The 21,921-nt window shown below is 38.2% G+C and overlaps 1 protein-coding gene across 1 annotated transcript in view; it reads right to left on the bottom strand.

Annotated features, from left to right (window-relative positions):
- The window catches only part of CD44 (CD44 molecule (Indian blood group)), an 88,188-nt gene that overhangs the window by 21,588 nt on the left and 44,679 nt on the right, over positions 1-21,921 (bottom strand). The window lies entirely within an intron of this gene.

Raw genomic sequence — 21,921 nt, 5'->3', positions numbered from 1 at the left:
CACAGTAGTGTTTGTGGGATACTTGTCCTCATCTTTGTCCACTCCAAGATAAACATTATGCAACAAGGGATCTTGGGTTGATTCTATACGCTTGGAATCACCATGGGAATCCACATCTGTTTAGAGTATGTTTGAAATAGATTGTGAACTTAAAATTTGCTGAGCTGCCATCCACGTAATTGTGAACGCCTTTCCCAGTTATTTCTGCAAGAAGCTGTATAGTAATATATGTGCAATGGATAGGAGAACTGAGTAAAAGCTGCCCTCTGGTTTAATCCTAACCAATAAGATCTTCTTAATTGTTCAGGAAGTATGATTTAGCTGAGAAGAATATCAGTGGTGATGGACAGCCCATATTTGTTTGGATAATGGCAAATATTTTGTTTTCTGAGCCACCAACCACATTTTTCTCACCATTTGTTTTTATTGATTTTATATCAGACGTTTAATAATGAAGATGTAGGAGGATTTTTTTCAACATGGTAGCTGATATTTTACATGTGGAAATCCACTTAGGACATTACACAAGTGTTCAAGAGGCATGATTTTAAGTATCCCCGGGATATGGGGAAAGATAGATAAATTAGATTAGATTAGATTATGATTAGATGATATTAGATTAGATTAGATGAGATGCTAACCCAAGTGGGTATAACTCACATGATATAGAGGTGCTTATGTCCATTAGAAGTAAACAGTAGGAAAATACCAGGTAAGCATTGGGAATGTTGATTGGTTGCCCCGTAACATCAGTATAGTTCTTGTACTTCCAGGAATTCCATCACAAAGCTGAGTTTTATATGAAATTATTTAAATTCTTTACCCCTGCTGGCAGTGGTGAGACCCTGGTTCTTGTGATCTGAATTGGACCACCAAGAGTTAAATGAAGGATACCAAGTATATGGTGTGGAGGTTTCCAGAACTGCAGCATGTCGGGAATCTGCAGCTGCTAGGACAATGGATGTCTCAATGGGGATATGTATATTTGCTGAGCCACCACCCACACTCGATTAGCCATTTGCTTTTCTTTCCTATACATCAGTAATATATTATTAATATACATAGTGTAAAAGAAGAGCATTAAAGATGGATGCATAGCTTTTACTGTAGTATCACTAGTTTTCTTAGCCATCCATTTACATCACACCACTGTTCAGGAGCTGTTGTCTTGCTATGAAGTTTCCCAATGATATTGGGGGAAAAAATAGCAACAGAAGAATAAACCATAGCCGAAACAGTGGCAGAACTAATACAGTAGTTGTAACAAATTGGCCCTCTAGCTCAAATTTGAAGGATGATGCTGCATCAAATAACATGAAGGATTTGAATTGGAATAATGCATCCTTGCCAAGTGCTAATACTGTGTCCAGAGATTAGTGTGAAACGTTCTGTTGTTGACCCAGAGAGCTGTGCAGTCAACAAAAAGTCTGTAAGTAACATGCCACCACCAACTTTAGCCAAAACAGTTAAAATCTACTAATAGTTCAATACCAAAAGTAGGAAGAATCTGAGCACAAGATAAGGACAGAGACCTCTGGTATTAATGCAGTTTATAAATGGTTAATGCAAGGTGATCAGAGACTAAATACAGCCCTTAGTTGCAATGGGACACAATTTTTCAACCACCACTGAAATCACAGAAGGCAGATGGCATAGTAAGGATATAATAAGTAGTCAGCACAGAAAGAGATTAAGCCAAAAAAAAAAAATTATAACACCAGAAACTCCCAAAACTCAGGCCAAAGAAGAGAACAAAAATCCCAAAGCAAACTGAGTTTTTCATTAGGCATTCTTTATTGAATTCCTAATGAAATCCCCTGCTGAAAAAAGAAAAAGTCTCTCCACACACCCAAACCAAGTTCAGAAATATAAATATTGATAAGATCTTTAAAATAAACAAAACTCTTTACTGATAACCATAATTGAGCTTTTTACTTTCGACACCTATACTATCCTGTCTTCTCCCAGTAAAAAATAAGCTACATCTCCTAGTTCATGACATAAAGCACTGAGAGTACAGGAGAACTAATTATGGGATAGATGATCATTACATTGTTGTAAATATTGCACAGTAGATAACTGAATACACAGGTTTACAGCAGGGATGTTTCATCCCTTTATTCCATAAACACTGATGGACTATAGCTGCATTTCTGGTGGCCCTTGACAGATTTCTGAGCTATGTGACATATTTGCTTACTCGTGCAAATGGTACCAGATGCCACTCTTTACTGAGGTATGTCATTTTGCTTTAAATATAGTAAGTTAGATAAAATGATTAGATTTCATTACTCTTACTGGTAACTGCAGGGTGCTGTTCCATGTCATCATTTGTGTCCCATCCAGAGTGTAATGGATCTTGCAGTGAATCTTCATCATCTGTTTCATATTCTTGTGAATCCTTATCTGTTGCAATGATGTTAAACCTCCTGTAAACTTTTCATTTGCTGACCCACCACCATCATCACTTGAATAATTCTCATCTTTATTCTTTCTTGCCTTTATAATAGGCTGTGCTTTTTTAGAGGTTTATTTTGCAAAGAAGAAAGAATGTGGAGAGAGGTGCCTTCTTTGTTGAAGAAAATCTATTGCTGTTTATGATGATGATGATTATTGTTTATCTTATTTATAGCATTTATTTTTGAGCACCCCAAAATGTGCCAAAAACTCATAAAGCAATTAGAGATATGCTCCCTTCCCTGAAGAACCCACAATGTAATTCTGACATGACACAATAAGTGAAAGTCATCTCACCCTTAGGAAGCCCTGGGTTTTCAGGTCATTATGACATCTGTTGACATCATGATTCTATTTAGCAGGCATGAGATTTCTGTAATTTTTCCCATCTATAACGGACCAAGGGACCATTAAGGCAAAAAACATTGTGTGCTGCTAACCATGGGGGTCAAAATAAAAAAAGAGCATAGAATCACGGTTAACTGAACACATAAAACTTGCAGAGTTTCTGGGAGTGAACAAGTGATGTGCTAAGGAGAGATTTCTAAATCAAGAGCATGGGAATAGCAGTGGGCATATGCCTCATCAGGAAGGGGCTACTCCGGTGTTCTCATTGGGGCAGTGTCACTTCACTCTTTCCCAATGTGGACTTGTGCCTTCCAGATACAGTCCTGCTCTAAGAGAGTAGAATCTGAAGGAAAAAGTATTATTCTCCCTTATGGAGCATTAAGAAGGCTGTTTAACAGCCACCAGATATCAATAGGCCATTATTGGAATTGTAAAGTGACTTATTACTTAACTTATCGGATGATCTTAATCAAACACTAGTAGTTAAAAAGACATATTATTTACCCTTGGTTGCTGTGGTTCGATGCTGCTCCTTGTGATCTGTAGTGGACCCCCACCAAATGTTAGGGGATGGATTCCCCTCATGTTGGGTGGAAGTTTCCTCATGTGCACCATGATGCGGGTTCACAGCTGTTAGGACAATGGTTCAATCATTTGTGATTTTTTTACTGGCTCAGCCACTACCCATAATATATTCAGCTTCGGTTCTTCTCTTTTCTATACCCAATGTATCTCTTTTACAACTATACAAATTGCAAGGAAACTGGAGCAGAGTCAAGTGGGAACTCTGGTTTTGTTGACAGGTTAATGGATTTTCTAATCCACTTCTTCTACATCATCCTGGTATTGGAAGGTATGTTCTTGCTACAGAGTACCACGGTCTTCAGAGGCAAAGCAGCAGCAGTAACTGAACAGGCAGAAGCAACAACTTGCACCTTTAATTGAGGTTTGACTGTAGCCTCTGAACTTTTAGAATTTTCTTACATTGATCCATATAACTGTAATTGTATCCTTTTTGCTATATTAGAGAATTAGGTAGTTTGCCAATTCAGGAACACAGAGAGGGAAAATGTAATTTGATCTCATTACAGTGCTTAGTAAAATACATTGTAAGTATGGCACATCCCACATTTCCTGTTAAAGGTGCAGTTGTTGAACCACAAAGAGATGAGGCTAGAAAAATCCAACTAGTAACAGCACCAAAACCACACCACAAAGCTGAAATCTACAAACACCTTCACCTGAAAGTGGAATCATGCCAATAATAAAATGAATGTGTGTGCAGAATTGGCATCAATTCATGAGTAAAGACTAGTAGAAGAAAAGAGAATAGTCTGTCCAGAAAAAGATATAATGACCTAAATTTTCAAAAGCGTCTAGTGAGTTTGGGTATCAATTTACAGGGGTCTGATTTGCATGGGCAAGTGCTCAGCACTTTCTAAAAATCAGGTTGCTTTAAGGTATCTGAAATCTGGCACCGAAAAATAGAGAAACCTCACATCACTAGTCGCTTTTGAAATTTAAGGCCAAAATGCTCAATTCCCAGGTTACTTACATGCCTGTGAAATCACCATAGAACACCAAAGAAGCCCACACAAATTGCATGGGTGAGAGTGAGAGCAGAGTTGGCCAGGCATGTGGAATGCACACCAAACATGGGAACAGCAAGATATGAAGCAAAAGGAAATTCCAGATCTTAAGGAAAGAAAAATCCCAAATGAAACTGAGTTTGTGTTAGTTTAGAATTTTTTTCCCTTCATGGGACAGAAGCCACATATTCCCAAGATCTGTCTGTGTAGCAAGAACCTTTGTCATACAAGAACAGCCCAACTATAGTAAGACTATTAAAGTAGATAACACATTTTAAAAATAATGTTGTTGAACTTTTCTTCCACCACACAATGCTGTCCTCGCACAGTAAGAAATAAATGAGCTTGCTGTCAATCTGGCAAACCACTCAGTAACATCAGACTTTCCCTTAGCAAATACAATGTTCTGAATGTAGATTATTACCCCCTACAATTGGCCAAGCAGCAGAAGGCAATGTGTTCTACAAGAAATGGAATTATGGGAGTAAAAACTAATCAAGAGCATTTAAATACACCTCTAAAATCAGGGATAATTGATGACATAAAACCAACACAACCAGTTGTTTCTGGATCTATGAATGACTGTTCCAAGATGTCAATAAAAGTTAAAGGGATGTATATAGTGTTGTTTTTAGCAAGGCCTAAATCTCTTGGGTTACAGTGGAGGTGATAGGATAAAAGAGTTTTATCTTGAATAACAAAGGGTCCCAGAAAAGTACAGTTTCAAGTACATTTAGTTTAGTATAAATGTTCTCTTCTTTCCAAATCATCTTCATGGTGAAAGTCTACATATAAAAACACATTAAATCCTTTACTGCAATGTACATTTTTAAAAAGACTATTTCTGTTTCTTTGTTCACGCAATGAACAAAATGTTTACCCTGTCAGCTAGAAATAAGGTAAAAAATCATCACAGGCATGTCACAAACAATGAAAAGAAGAGAACTTCTGAAGTCCAAATATCACTTTAATTTATATAGAATTCCTTCCTTTTAAGATATGACTACTTCATAGCCAAGACCAAGTCTTCAAGGGTCATCTGGCTAATATGACAGGTGATAGCCAAGGGTGGGGTGTGTATTTTCCCATTCAAAACACAATTTAAGATTAAAGAGAGAACTCATATGGCATCAGAAATACAAATTCATGGTGACTGGATATTCTTGTGAAGCTGGTATTTCTGTGCTGCTATTTATTCAGACTGTAGACAAAGTACATGATTTAATATTTAAGATCTTTACCCCCTGTTGCCTGAGTAGGTTGCTGTTCCTTGTGGTCAGGATGGGACCACCACCACCAAGAGTCAGCAAATGGATTCCATTGAGGTTGGGTGGAGGTTTCCTCATGAACGGGCTTCACAGCTGCTAGGACAATGGTTAAATCATTGGTGATCTTTTTTATGTGCTGAGCAAAGTTTTTTCCTTGCAAAGTTAAAATCCATCAACACTTTCACCCATAAATATGCTCATGCCAATAAACTGAATATGAATGCGGGTTAAAGACATGAAACTCTGGTATCAGTGCATTTGGTAACTGATTAGTTGCAAGAAAAAACAATAGTCCCAGTCCGAACAATATACACAGTGCTCAGCTACAGTGGCCCAGATCAATTACATGTCCTTGCAAATGCCACAGAAGTCCATGTAGTCTGCACTGGGCTGCATAAGTGTGACTAAAGTATCAATTTACAGGGGTCTGATTTGCATAAGACCAGTTGGGCCAGTATGTGGAACAGGCACCCATACACTGGCATGAGAACAGATGAAACAACAGAGACAAAAACAAAAAAACCCAACCAAGCAAGCAAGCAAACAAAAAACCATCCAGATAAGAGAAAGGGAAAAAATGTCCCACAAGAAAACTGAGTCTGTTAATTTAGCTTCTTTCTCCAGGGAGATCCTGATGCAACTGATGTTTCCAAAGACCAGGCCTATAGCAAGAGCCACGTTGCACACACACATGCACCAGCAAAATCCACTTCAGAAACAAACACTTTTTAGTAAAAGTTATTGAACTTTTCCTCTAGCTGATGCCATGCATAAAATGTTGACTTCCAATAGCAAGACATAAACTATCATTATTCCATACAGATCTCATGAACATTCAGAAAAGGAAATAATTTTTCATACAGAGCATCATGTAAATTACTGGAAATCACTCCTCTCCCATTTGATCTATAATGCCAGTCAAGTATGCACATCAGTGGAAATCATATAATTCTACAGTAACTGTGCAGACTTCAGGACCTCTTCAGAATATTTGTACTTCTCTGAACACAGTATTATTTTTATCAGAGGGGTAGCCGTGTTAGTCTGGATCTATAAAAAGCAACATTATTTTTATGAAACCCATATGTAGAATGCAGATGTTCCATCTTGTTCCCAATTCTGAGCAACGATGGCTACTATTCATTCTACAAATAATCATTTGTCCTAACTTTGCAGCCCTAGAAATGCTTTTCAGGTGGATTCCTTCCAAATGACCTCTTTCCAGAGCTGAATTCTACTGAAAACAGTACCGATCTTTCTGCAACATAGTTATAAAGAATAGGGCACATCAAGTAAAACATATATATATATATTTTTTTTTTTTTCAGTTTCTTTACTAGTACTTGGAGGATACTCGTTCTTGACATCATTTATGTCCCATCCAGGAAACACTATTGGTTTTAAAGGCTCTTCAGTTGAATCTTCATCATCTGCATCATCGTCATGTGAGTTCACATCTGTTGTGATGTTAAATGTACTGTGAACTTTTCATTTGCTGAACTACTGCCCATATCAGTTTCATTTGTATTTCTCTGCCATTTACAATGGTCTCATTTTTAATGGTACATGTCTAATAAGAGGAGAGGAAACGTTGGGGACCTTTCTTTTTTATGCACAGAAATAGCTTCTGCACACATAATTTTTTTACAAAACATCCATTAATATCACAGTTTTGTTCACCAGGCATGAACTCACTACAAACTTCTCCACCAATAAGCCACAATAGGAGAAAGCATCATGCTAACAATGGAAGTCAAAGTAGGTAAAAGCCTATCACTCTGAGAGATGGCTGAGGTCATTCAACCAGAAAAGTTTCTTTATCAGTATACACTCTCAGGTGTCACTGAGAGCCGTACTTGTTCTGCATGTGGCCCTTTGTCAACAAAGCCTAATAGATCTTGGCTTATGCTAAAAATTACTTGTGATTGATCAAGGATTTTTTCTTCGTACAACCCAGATATTCATCCTTGAATTTAATCCTGCTCTGACTTTGATGTAACAAGTATAGGATTATGGTGACTTCAGTGTAGGATCAAGCCAATAGAGAATCCAGGCTTGGAGGAAGAATACCTTCATTTAAAAAATTAACTTAGGAAATCAAGGAAAATAATGGCCAGGTACATTTAATACATATATATTCTCTATTTCAATGTAACAGTTCCAATTAAGAAATCTTAAGAAATCCTTTCACATAATTTGTAGTTGTAAACATAATCATATTTGTTATTCTAATCCTGTGATGCTACCAACAAAATATATTCTTCCTCAGTAAGAAACAAGGGTTTATGTTGCTACAGATATGCCACCGATGCTTTTAAAATAAACTACGTTCTTAAGGCAAGACATTTATTATTATGCACATTTTAAATGTTTTTATCACTGCTAGCTATCTAATATCTATGTTTTCACTTGTGTTTTTCCAATAAGCTTTGCCCTTTGCATATGCTATATAAAAGTGCATAGATTAGGATCTCAAGACTCAACAGATTAGTTCTGGTGAATACATAGTGAATATAAAAGAGTGAGTTATTCTTATTGGAAACAGAAACAGGGAACACATAAGAAGCCAACACAGTATCAGAAAGGCTGTTTGGCTGCCACTTCATATATATGCAGGATTTACACTTCCATGCTGCCTCAACTCAGCTCTATCAACAGACTTTAAACAAAGCTGCTTAGGTGAAATTATATAAATTCTTTACCGTTACTGGCAGTTGTTGGGTGCTGTTCCTTGGAATTTACAGAATGCAACCATGGGGGGAAAAATGGTTTTGCTTGGGTGGTGGTTTCATGATGTGTGTAATGGTGGCGATCCACAGCTGTTAGGACAATAGTTAAATCAACGTAGAGCACTTCACTGATGAGCCTTAACTTATATGATTCCCATTCGTTGCTGTTCTCTACACCTGGTCTTTGTCTTTTACTAGTGTATATAGTGGAGAAACAAGAGGTAAATAGAGATGACCCTCTGCTTTGTTCAACTGTATCACTGGTTTTCTCATCCATCCACTCACACAATCCTGTATCAGGAAATGTGAATTTTCTGGAATTTCTCCCAGTAATACAGAGCAAAGTAGTAAGAACAAAGGAAAAGTTACAGAAGCAACAGTGGCGGACCAAATAGCAGCAACCTTTCTGTTATTTGATTGTTCCTCTAACTCATCTTTTGTTAATGACACTGAAACTGTACTGCTTTCAAAAACTAGATCGCTATAAGTCACAGTGGCATTTCACTTACTGTTTTGTAATTACAACTAACTAATTCTAACAAACAGACAGGAGAGTGTATATTCTGAAATGCAAAAAAATTCAAAATATATCCCATCTTTGTTCTAGTTAGTTTATCACATAATGAAATGAAAACCTTGCAAGTATAGCAGAAACACTGCACCATCACTACTGGATGACAGAGATATGCTTGTCAGGAAAAAATCCAAAAGTACTACCAATATATCAGCCTTACATACAGAAGTTAAAAACTTGTGCACACTTGCATCAAAAAACAAAGGGTCTAATCCTGCTCCCTTTGAAATCAATAGAAATCAATAGAAGTTGAGCCACTGAATTAAATGGGAAGAGGAACTGGCCAATAAACATGACAATATTGAAATGAATAGGAGTACAAGATAAAGGTTGGAGCATCTGGCATCAATGCATGTTGTAAAAGATTAGTGCAAGGAAACCCAGAGAATACACAGTATGTGCAAAGAGTGCTGTACACAAACCCATCAGCTCAAAGATAGATGAAGTCACAAAGATTCACACCACAAAACAGCAAGAAACCAAGAAAAAACCCCCAAAGTTAAACTTTTAAAGCCAAATACCGCAGTCTTTATGCAAGTGAGATGCCCCTGACTTCGGTAAGGACTGCAAGATCTGGCCTTTAGTTCTTTTAGATAATTTTCTCCTTTTAAGTTATGTTGTCAAAGACCAGGTTGCAAAACTGGATACACACATCTACACACATACAACTCTATGCCAGTAAAATCAAACTCAGTATTTTAAAAACAATTTTAAAAAAAAGTTTGAACAGCATCTGACTTTAAACTTAAAGATTTTTTTATGCATTCCATCCCACTCAGAACATTAAGCAGTGGACTCAGGGCATTCCCACCCCTGCTATGTAAACTTGACCTATATCATGTGATTGAGGCCAGAAAATAAAACCAGTCTCTTGCAAACACACTTGTGGGCAAGACGCTTATTACAGTGTTCACCTGCTATTGCCCCTCTCACAGCTAGGAATGAGTTAAACACTGTGCCATGGGCTTTCTCAGCAACACTTAGCAAAAGACATAGCTTCTGAAGCAGGAAGTGTCACTGATTTCAGTGGAGAGACTCACCTTACTCGTACACCATTTAATTACAGTTGAGATTTATACCACCAGGCTAGTCACATTACTCAGAAAATATGGCACTAATAAAGATCAACTGTTAAGATAAATACCTCCTGCATCCACGGAGAAGGGGTGAATTTAACTCTCTTCTACAGAAGTACTTTCTCAAAAATGGTGACAGTGTTTTACAGAAGAAATCATTTGATAGTTCCATCTTTAAAATGTTACAAATGGTGCACGACAGAGATGGACGAAACAAGTTCAGAAAAGCTATGGAACTCTGAACATAGGGCTTTTAAAATGCCAACCCAGGTGAAAAGCAGAGAAGTTTACTCCCTGCTTGCCAATATAAGCAACCCTAAATGTCATTGTGTTGCCATTGCCACTTCTGAACTAAGCACTGCACAAAGTCATCTCTCTAGGAATGACACTTCTGCACCAGAAGTACTTTGCAAGAGGCCTTTGACATCTTTTCAAGGGTGGGGGCTTATAAAATCAGTCAATTTTTGCCCAAGTAAGGTCTGAGGAAAAATAGAATAAGATCCTTAGGATTTGGTCCGATGCTTATTATAGAAAAATGTGGTGCTTAGTGCTGTTTTTATGAGTTTAAAGTTTTAAAGAGTTATATAAGATCAATTAACAAAGTGGATTATAATTCAGTATCCTTACAGGTGCTTGCGGGATGTCCTTCCTTCGCCTCATTGTTGTCTCCTTCAGGAAGAGAACCACAGTTTAGGTGACTTTGCCTAGAATCTTCACCATGTGTAATATTCTCCTGTGAGTCCTCATCTGCTGTGATGATGTTAAACCTGATATGAACTTTCGGATAATGAGCCAGCACCCAGACAATTATATCTTCATCTCTTCTTGTTTTTACAACAGATTTTACACTTTTACTGGAAGAAATCTGAGAGGGCTTGGGAGGAAGAAATTGCAGAAAAACCATCTATTGATATCACATTTTCTTTCAGAAGATGTGATTTGCTGGAAATTATCCCTGAATAATGGTCAAGGATTCACAATAGCAGAAATTACTGTATTCTACTAGCAAAAAAGTCAAAGTAATGCCTCCTTAGATTTGATCCTCTGAAATAAAGATGAATTTGAGGCATGATTATGATTTTCATGTCAGGAGATAGTCATGACTGTTGTCATATGTATCGGATTATGCAGATTTAATTGTAGGATCAAGAAGGAGGAGAGGATAGCTTGGAAGGGACAAATCCATGACTAAAATATCTTCAATAATGACAGAGCATGAAAAAAAATAAACCCACCATGCAGACCAAGTACAAATTTTCCTCTCTCTTTGCCTGTATGATTCAGCAGGAAAAATATAATAAATACCTTACTATAACTTACAATTTTTTAAAATGACTAAATCTGTTCACTTATTTAAGTCATCCACTAATAAATATTTCTTCACCCAGCCAGAAACAAGCCAATAAAGAAAATTGCTTATGGTGCCGAGATATCACTTTCATCTATGAGTCATCCCCTTTTGAGTATTCCCTTTAATGGTGAACTCCAAATTCACCATATTAATTCTGGTGGGTTATAGCATAAAAGTATAGATAAAGTTTGGGTTGTTCGTACTGGGCTAAATCCTGAGAGATGCTGAGGACCTACATTAAGGAGTTATAAGTGTTCGGCATCCTCTCAGGATCTGGCCATAGAATATAGAATCATAGAATCCTAAAAATGTAGGGTTGGAAGGGACCTCAAGAGGTCATCTAGTCCATCCCAATGTGCTTAGGCAAGACTAAATACACTTAGCCCATCCCTGATAGGTGTTTGTCTAGCCTGTTCTTAAAAACTTCCAACAAGAGGGGATTCCATATAGAGTTAGTAATAATAAAAAACACAAATAGGATGAGAAAAGCTGATTAATAGCCATTTGCCATCAAGGAGTTTGCCCTTTGGAGCTCCTCTTTTGCTCAGGTTTCTCAACAGGCAGTAGATGGAGCACATAAGATAAAATTATTATAATGGATTACCCTGGCCAGCAGTAAAGGGATGCTCTTCCTTGTGATCTGCAGAGGAAGGAATAAATCCAGGCATCTGTTGGCCTTGAGTAGAGTTTCCATGATGAGAGTCCTCGTATGCTGCGATGTTGGCTGAATCAATCATTGAACAACTTATTTACTGACCCACCACTTCCAATACTTTTTTTCACCTTTTGATCTTCTTATACAACATCTTTGTCTTTTCCCTTTCTACATAGTAGAGAAAGAGGATGACAGCCAGAAGCACCTTCTGTTTTGTTCATTTTTTTCATCATCAATTCAGTCACATCAACCTGAGATCAGGAGGAGTGAGATTGATGGAGCACATCCCAGCACTAATGGGCAAAGCAGCTGCAACAACAGAAAAGGAAGTGGATGCAGCAAAAGGACTGGCAGCAACAATGGCAGGTCAAGTAGCAAGAGTAACATGCCATATCTATGAGAGCAGGATGAAGACACAATGCACTACCAGTGCAAGGAAAACAAAAGTCCCTGCCCAGAGAATATATACCATGCTGAACTAGAGTATAGGCAATGGGCATAAAGCCATCTGCTAGAACTGAGGTTTCGCCAGAGAAAATATCACCACAAACACCAGTAAATTCAAGAAAACAAAAATATCTGAAATACCCTAATGTATTTAAAATATATTTCCATCTTCTAATCCTAAACATTTGTGTTGCCAGAGATCTGTAAAGTTTACAGTTTCCACATAACCCTACCTCAGCAAAAGCCACACTGATAATGTATTAACATAACAATAAAGAAAAATCACATTTGCCTTACCTGATATGTTACTGAGTTTTTGCTCCAAGAATATATTTCTACTCTCAGAGCCAGAAAATCTAATATGGTATCATAGTCTGTTAATGGATATTGAGTCAAAATGTGCTTGATTTCAGATCTGACCTCCAACAAAGTCTGGGGAAGTTTGGAACACAGCTTCTGGGTAGGCTGATGATTCAGATAAAAGTCAGCCATGAAGCTCAGATTTAAAACCCACTCTGAAATCAAATTTCACCAAACAGAGGTGTTCAGATCTGGGGGTTTGGATGGTTCCCACCTCTCTTGACTACATTAGTCATGAATTCAAGTGGTCATAAACTCAGAGATAAAGGAAATGCCTGCTGTGTCTGCAGAAATCTGGTGAACACCCTGTCTCCCACTTCAGGTCACACTAAGGAAGCACAATGAGGTTTTATGAGAAATATTTTTGAGAGTTTCTTTAAAATGTCGTTAATGATGCACCAGTAAAGCTAGATGCCACAAGGTCAGAAAAGTTTTGGAACTCTGAATACAGGGTTTTTTCAAAATGAAAACCCTGCAGTAGAGCAGGGAAATCTCTTCCCTGTTTCCTATTCTGAGCAACCATATATGTCATCATGCTGCTTATTCCATTTCTGGAATCAGTGGCATACATAATCACCTGATCTAGAATGACAAACCATCAGTTGAAAGGTTGACCAGCTGGCATACGTCATCCTTCCAAGGATAGTGCCATAATTCCAGTGTGGCTCTTTACTGAGCTATATCTATAGACTTAAAATAAAACTCATTATATAGAAGGATCATCAATTATTATCCTTACTAGTATGAGGCGGTTGCTGTTCCTTATCATCATAGTTATCCCCTGCAGGAAAAAATTGAGATTTTAATAAATCTTGCACTGAGTCTTCACCAGCTGTACCATCTTCGTGTGAGTCTATATCTGTCACAGTGAAGTTAAATACACTAAGAAGTTTTTATTTATTGAGCCACCAAAGGTATAATTCTTATCTATTGTTTTTACAATAAGCCTAGCTGTCCTGCTGGGACTTATTTAATTTAGGGGAAAATGGGACTAACGGAGTCTGGAAGGAGAAAAATGATGAAGAATGTATTCAGTGGGACGTTACATGTGCTCAGCACCTCTCAGGATCTCGCCTATTGGAAACAGAATTTGGGAATAAATGGACAATTCAGATAACATGAGAAAAGGTGATTAACTGCCAAATCCTATCAATAGAGAGTTTATTTTTATGTGCTGCTGTTTATCAATGTTAGCAAATTACTCTGTATGAAGGACATTAGCTATAATTGTTGTAAGGTTTTACCCTTGCTGGCAGGGATCTTTAGAGTGCCATGTCCAAGGAATAAATCCAAGAATCCAATGATCTCGAGTTGAGTTTTCACGATTTGCCCCATCGTGCGAATCTTCATCTGCTATGATGATGGGTTACTGAATTATTTGCTATATGACCACCCCATTATTATTTTCAACTTTTGCTCTTTTGACACTCAGAGCTTCTCTACATGGGGGAGACTAGGGAAAATTAAGACAAATTCATTAAAGGTGTGAATGTAAGGTGAATTAATTACATTGCATTAAACTGATGTGCAGACACTCATTCAGAATTAAAGTGCCTTAATTGGGTTTAGTTTAATTCACTTTAAATAAATTAAGCTAAACCAAATTAAGGCCACATTAATTCTGAATGGGAGTATCCACACAAGGGTTTAATGCAATTTAACTAATCCACTTTAATTTCACTCCTTTAGTTAACTTGGCTCAACCTTCCTGATTGTCCCCTGTGGTCAAACCCACCGTCTTTGTCCTTCTTTGGTGAATATTGTGAAGAAAGAAGAGGCTAGTAGAGAAGACCATCGGTTTTGTTTACCATTACCACTGTTCTTTTCTCATCCATCCATACACATCGTCTTGGGATCAGAAGATGTAAATTTGATGGAGAGCATCCAGGTGATAATAATCAAAGCAGGTAACAGAAGAGGGGGTAGATGCAGCAACAGACCAAGTAGCAGCATAAACTTGTCATTTCCATCACATTCTAAAAAGCCATTTGGGAGTGCAGGAGAGTAATTGTTTATTCTACATATCACAAGGGGCAAATTAGTGAAGTGCATATATTGTTATTGGGGAGTTCCCTGTCCATGTGTCTTTAAGCTGTCTAGCCATGTGTGTCTTTCTTATGCACTTGCAAAGGAACATGTGCTATCCAGGCTATAAATTCCTCAATCCCTATCTCAAAGATGTGTGCTGGAAATGTCTCTGTGTGAGCTTCTAAAGGGAAAATACTCTGAGCACTGTGACTGACTTGCTTATGGTTCCAAATCATAGTTAAGGAATTACATTGAATCTGCAGAGATTGCATGATCTGATTGCAATGTAATGGGATGTGACCAATAGTTTACTCACTTGTGACATTCTCTCTACATCACATAATTATCTGGGAAAAGATCATTCAGAACAATTTGGAATTGGGGTCAACTTCTTTATCTAGTTTATGATGCAGCAAAATAAAATCTCATCCGATGTAAAAAAAACCAGAAGCCTGCTCTACATTAAAGGAGCCATTGTTGTAACTTCTCGTTTTCATTCTCCATGTGTTGTTTCTTCTTGTTCTTTACTTCTTTTTGAACTGCACACATGTTCTAAAACAAAGTTACAAGAAGCACTGCCACCACCACAGCTTTTCCACTGAAGTTTTTATTTTAATTGAATCAGCATTGGCCTATAATAATGTCAGTATTACATTGAATGTTAAAAGGACATGAGCCTTTGGTATTAATTTATTATATAAACAACAACTATAAGAAGAACAAAAGCCCCTGGCCAGAGGATGAATTTAGAGGTTGACTAGGATATTGGCAATGGGCACAAAGTCAATTGCCAAAAGAGAGATGAAGCAGGGGAATTCCCACCAGAAACACCTAGAAGTTAAGCAAACAAACTGCCAAAGCAAAGTAAGATTTTAAGGTCAAATCCTGCATTCTTTTCCTCAGGGAAAAATCTATCAGCGGACTTGGTAAAAACTGAGAAAGGACAGCAGAATTTGGTTCTAGTAATATTAGATGTTTGTCTCCTATATGTCCTAATCAAGTCTTAGGATGCCTTTCTGCACATGCACACCCCTAATCCAGCAAAATCAACTTTAATAATGCAATCAACATTTAAAAAAAAAAAAACCCACACATCTTATTTTATAAGTTATTGACCTTACTTTCATGTAATGCTACCCACATGGACGCTTAGCAACTGATAGTCTCTTAAGTAAGAGATCACATAAATTCATATAGAAATGCTTATCTTTCCAGATGCTCTTCATTGTCAGTGCTAAGGATTATCACCCAAATAGCCATGAGATACAGGCTTGAGTGGCAATGTTTAGCTACAGATCCCTACTTTCTCAAAGAGCAGGGGTGTTGAGGTATGCAGCATTTGGTTCATCCCAGTATTGAGAGAGGAGAAAATCAGGGCATTCAGATTTGGATCTGTTCTTGGAAGCATGGGTCACCAATGTACAGGGGATTGAGATCTGGGGTTTGTCCTGAGGCCCATTTCTACTAACTCTATTCATAGGGCTTCTGTTTATCATGGTTTAATTATTTTCTTTTTGGGGCCCTTTTTAGAAAATTTTTGAGTTTCATGTAGATGTCCAAAAATTAGGATGTTTTGGGGCTCTTCCTTTGTATATACTGTAATGAGTAATCTCTTTGTAAGGTTTTCCCTAGTGCACTTTAATGTGGTACTATTTCAAACAGCACTATGTTAAAGCACCTAGGGAACCTTTATTGAGCACCAGCAGGGTCTACATGGACCAATTAATGTGCAACACATTCGTGCACTTTAGAAATCACACCCCTGTAGGACGCATTACAGCTCCGTGTAGACAAGCCCTGAGATTCAAGTAACCATTTCTGGTGTTTTTCCCATGTTCATTGGATAAACACCTATTGATTGATTGCATTGGGCGTGTTTTATCAGCATTTATCAGTGAAATCCTAAAATCATAAGCCCTAATTATTCATTAAATCTGGTGTCCATAACTTCAGACAATAAGAAAATATAAGAAAATATATAAAGATCTGTAGAGATCTAGTGAACATCCCATCTCCCATTTCAAGTTCAGGTGAGGAACACACAATTTCATAGAGGAGATAATTACTTGATATATTTCTTTAAAATGATGTAAATGGTGCACTATAGTAGTGGGCCCAACAAATTCAGAAAAGTTACGGAACTCTGAATATAATGCTTTTTAAAACCTGAAACCCAGGTGTAGAGCAGGGATATTCATTCCCTGTTCCCATTCCTGAGCGATCATAGGGGTCAATATGTTGCTAATGCCATTCCTGAAATTAGTGCCACACAAAGTCATGGTCTTGTAATGGCACAGCATCACCAGAAATGCTATCATCCATTACATGTCATCTTTCCAAATACGGTTAATTTTGTGAATGGCATCCCAATGCTACTCTTCACTAAGCTATATCTAGGGCTTAAATGAAGTATAGGAGATAAATGGACAATTAAGCACTATCCTCACTAATAATCATTGTCCTCATTGTTGTCCCCTTCATGAAAGAACCTAGGTTTTAGTGGCTCTTGTACTGAGTGTTCAGCAGCAGCAGCATTGTCATATGAGTCTCATCTGTTGTAATATGCTAATTTCCTTTGAACTTTTCCTCTGAGTTAGTACCAACATAAAGCATAATTCTCACCTTTACTTTTTGTTTTAACAACAGCCCTCAATGATTTGTTTAGCTTAGCAATCAGTTGATATTTAAGGCTTTCTTTTATATACAAGAGAGCCTACCATCATACCAGCACTTGATAAGCTGCTTTTGTTCAGTGACATGATTCTGTGGGAAATATTGTGAACAAAGAAGAAGGAAGAAGCTACAGGAACACAAAATGGTCTACTTAAAGTGGAAGCAAAAAATCAGAAGCAGCAATCACTGGATTCTCTAACTCGGAGATCAGTGATGGCACGGAACCTGCAGAGCCTGGCTATCCTGATACCCTGGCATATCCACAGGGAGAGTATGACTTCCCTAAAGGATCCAGCAAAAGGCGTAGTTAGGCTTGGAGAGAGAAAATGGGGTGGTGGGAGGGGGGAGAATGTTTTCAGTAGAGTGCTGTGGATGCTTGTTGCTTTCAGAGTCTGGTCAATGGGAAATAAAACCTGGGAATAGATGGTAAACTCACCGAGCAAGAGAAAAGCTGGTTGTCTGTCAGGTTCCTTTCCACCGGTTACTTAACAGATCTTATAGGAAGTACATTAGATAAAATTATTATAATGTATTACCCTTCATAACAGTGGTGGGATGCTCTTCTTTGTGATCTGTGGAGTGCTGCTGCAAAGGAATAAATCCAGGAATTTGTTGACTTTGAGTAGAGTTTTCATGATGTGCCCCACGTAGGGAGTCCTCGTCTGCTGTGATGATGGCTGGATGAATTATCAACATTTTATTTAATGAGCCACTACTCACAATATGTTCACCTCTTTGCTCCTCTTACACCAGACCATTTTCTTTCTCTTGTGTAAAGGGTAAAGAAAGAAGACAGTAGACAGGTCCCTCTATTCTATTCAACACTATCACTGTTTTTTCCCTCATCCATTCATTCACGACATCCTGAGGTCAGGGTTGTGAAACTGATGGAGGACATCCCAGTGATAATGTGCAATGCAGCTGCAGCAACAGACGAGGAAATAGCAGCAATAATGGCAGGCCAAGTAGCAGCAGCAACTTGCCATTTCAAATGCATTGTAAAGATCCACTTGGAAGAGCTAGAGTGTAACTTGTTACCCATATATAACTGTATGGGTTTGAGCCTTCAGATTAGTTAAACTGATGCAGAATTATTGGCTAGCCCTTTGATGTTCTTGTCTCTCTTTCTCATGTATCTATACAGCTACTGTGATATCTAGGCTACGATTTTTCCATCCTACCTAAGAACTATATTTTGGCTCTCTCTGGGGCTAAACTCCTAATGAGAATAAATCTGATCCCATTTTGTTTACCCTAAACAGTGTGATTTACTTACCAATCAGTGAGATCCTGCCCTGGGACCCTAAATCATGGTTACGGAATAAGCCTGAGTGTCTGCATGATCTGATTACTACATAATGGGAGCTAATCCTTAGATTTCTCTTCTGTAACTGTCATTTTTCCCATGTCACAGAATTATCTGGGAGAAAATCATTCAGGGAGATAGATAGCATAAAAGTAACAATTTATTTTGAAATTGGTTTTGCTAGTTTGTGATGCAGTAAAATGAAATCCCTGTCGGTATAATTCACACAATGCCTTGCTCTGAGTTAAAGAAGATGATGTTGAACAATGGATGATAGTTCCTGTCAGGAAAATCCACAAGTGACATACCCACAGCAGATTTACCTGGAGAGTTACTGCATCACCTTATATTTCTAGGCAATCCTGCCAATATTTTCACACTACAGCTGATCAAGAAATAGCAACATATTTTCACATACATGTGCACAAACTTATTGATTTTTTTTAAATCATTTTTTTCATTGAAACTTCACTCCGCTCTAACTTTCACCCCAAAACTTTGTCATGCCAGTGAAGGAGGAGTGTGAGAACACGAGCAAGACATCAGCCTCGAGTGTCAATGCATTTCATAAACAATTAAGGAAAAGAAAACCAAACGTCCATCATGAAGCCCCTGTCCAAGATTATAGACAGATTTTGCAACAGCACAAAACTATTCATGCAAAGAAAGAGGAAATCAAGAAGAAAAAAAATCCCAGTAAAAACAACCAGACAACAAAATTACAAAACAAGGCAAGATTTTGCGCCATTTTGGAACTGTTTTTCTCCCTACTAGGCTCTAGCAAGACTAAGGTTTCCAGAAGCCATGCTGTAGAGAAAGTCTTGCTCCACATCCAAACCTACAACTAGAAAATTAACTGTCATGTTTCTTATTTTGAATATTATTGATCTTTTATGTCTCCATCTGAGGATGTCCATAAGGTGTGAACCTCTTTCACATTTTCTCAGGCAGAAGGGCACATTTGTTTACACAAGGAGCCTCCCCCTCTTCATAAAGCTTTTAATGCCACTATAAGGAATCTTATTCTTCTAACACTGCTATATTACCTGAGTGATTGGGGAAATATCTGCCACACCTATGGCAATCAGGGCCTCCTTCATCCATTTATTCCCGTCCAGCAAACCTCTTAAGCATATGCTTAACTTTACGTTTCATTGGCATCAATGTGAAGCAAGAGACGGTAGAAAGAAATCATTCTATTATTTTCTTTCTCCACCAGTCCAATGTTTACCACAAAAAGCATTAGAAATGTCAGCCTTGCATGAACAATGCAAGAAGGAATGAAGAAAGAGAGGTAAGGAAACAGAGGTTAACAATGGACAAAGCATAAACTCACAAGTGGCCTTGTCAATAATATATAGTTAGTAGATAAAGAAATTGTAAGAAGAGTAACATGTGATAAGCTTGTAGCTGCAGCTTTGCTTACTAGCATACTTTGCAGCTCTTGGACAATTCATGATCTGTACCGGGATCAATTATAAAAATTAGTGTATCAATCATAAAATATACGATACAATGTATTGACAAATAGTATTCAGTATAAGTATGTTGATAAGCTAATTCATGATTATGTATCTTGGGTTTGTGGTATACTCTGTACCCATATCTACTCTCGAGCTTGATCAACTCAAGTGTAGTTTGACTGTATGTGAATAAAGAAACCTTAGTGATGAGTCCAGAGTTGAACTGATTTCTTCTATTCCATAAAACTGGATAAAGTGTTCTCCCAGAACTGGACATGGTGTTCTGGTTGAGCCAAGTGGAAAAAGTCTTAAGGAATTTCAACAAGAAACTCCTACACCACATTCGTTTCTCCTTCCAGAAACATCTATATCCTTCCAAGCACACATAAGACCATACAAATGGCCACACTGGGTCAGACCAGTGGTCCATTAAGCCCAGCATCCTGTCTTCTGACAGTGGCCAATATCAGATGCTTCGGAGGGAATTAACAGCACAGGGCAATTATCGAATGATCCATCCCCTGTCATCCAGTCTCTGCATCTGGCAGTCAGACATTTATGAACACCTAGAGCATGGGGTTGCATCCCTGACCATCTTGGCTAATAGCCACTGATGGACTTTTCCTCCATGAATTTATTCTTTTCTGAACCCAGATATACTTCTGGTATTCGCAGAATCTCCTGGCAATGAGTTCCAGAGATGTAGGGTGACCAGATCACAAGAATAAAATATCGGGACACATGGGGGGGGCATAGGCGGTGGGTGGACTCCCCCCCACTTCACGGAGGCTAGCCCTGTGGTCCCGCCCCTGCCTACACAAGGTCCCACCTCCTGCGGCAGGAGCCCTGAGCTCCCCCGCCTCCTCCATGGCTGGAACCCCAAGCCACCCCACCCCCGCACCAACCGGATGCCTGGCAACCCTACAATATCGGGCCAAATGGCGTCCCGATCATACATTGGTCGGGATGTAGGACAAAGAGTTAAATATCAGGACAGTCCCAATTTTATCGGGACGTCTGGTCACTGTACACAGGTTTGACAATGCATTGTGTGAAGTAGTACTTCCTTATGTTGGTTTTAAACCGGTTGCCTTTAATTTCATTGGGTTCTTGGGGTAAATAACACTTCCCTATTCACTTTCTCCACACCATTTATGATTTTATAGACCTCTGTCATATCCCCTTTAGTCATCTCTTTTCCAAGCTGAACAGTCCCAGTCTTTTTAATCTCTCCTCATATGGAAGCTGTTCCATACCTCTAATCATTTTTGTTACCCTTCTCTGTGCCTTTTCCCATTCTAATATATCTTTTTTGAGAAGAGGAAACCAAAACTGCATGTAGTATTCAAGGTGTGGGCATACCATGGCTTTATATAGTGGCATTATGGCATTTATTGTCTTATTATCTATCCCTTTCCTAATGGTTCCTAACTTTCTTAACACAAAAAATTAAGTTGATTTTACTTAATGTTGCTGTCCCACTACTGATAAGATCCTACCCCGTGGTGCACAAGTACACTGGATGCTGGAGGAAGATATCACAGGGAATTGATTTTTACAAACCTTAGCACAGTTATTCAGGAGAAGGGCAGGAAAC

Source organism: Terrapene carolina, unplaced genomic scaffold (assembly GCF_002925995.2).
Source record: "Terrapene carolina triunguis isolate 2854851 unplaced genomic scaffold, T_m_triunguis-2.0 Scaffold96, whole genome shotgun sequence".
NCBI classification, from domain to species: Eukaryota; Metazoa; Chordata; order Testudines; family Emydidae; genus Terrapene; species Terrapene triunguis.
The sequence above is the reverse complement of the archived record's forward strand: the minus strand, read 5'-3'. Positions and strand labels throughout refer to the sequence as shown.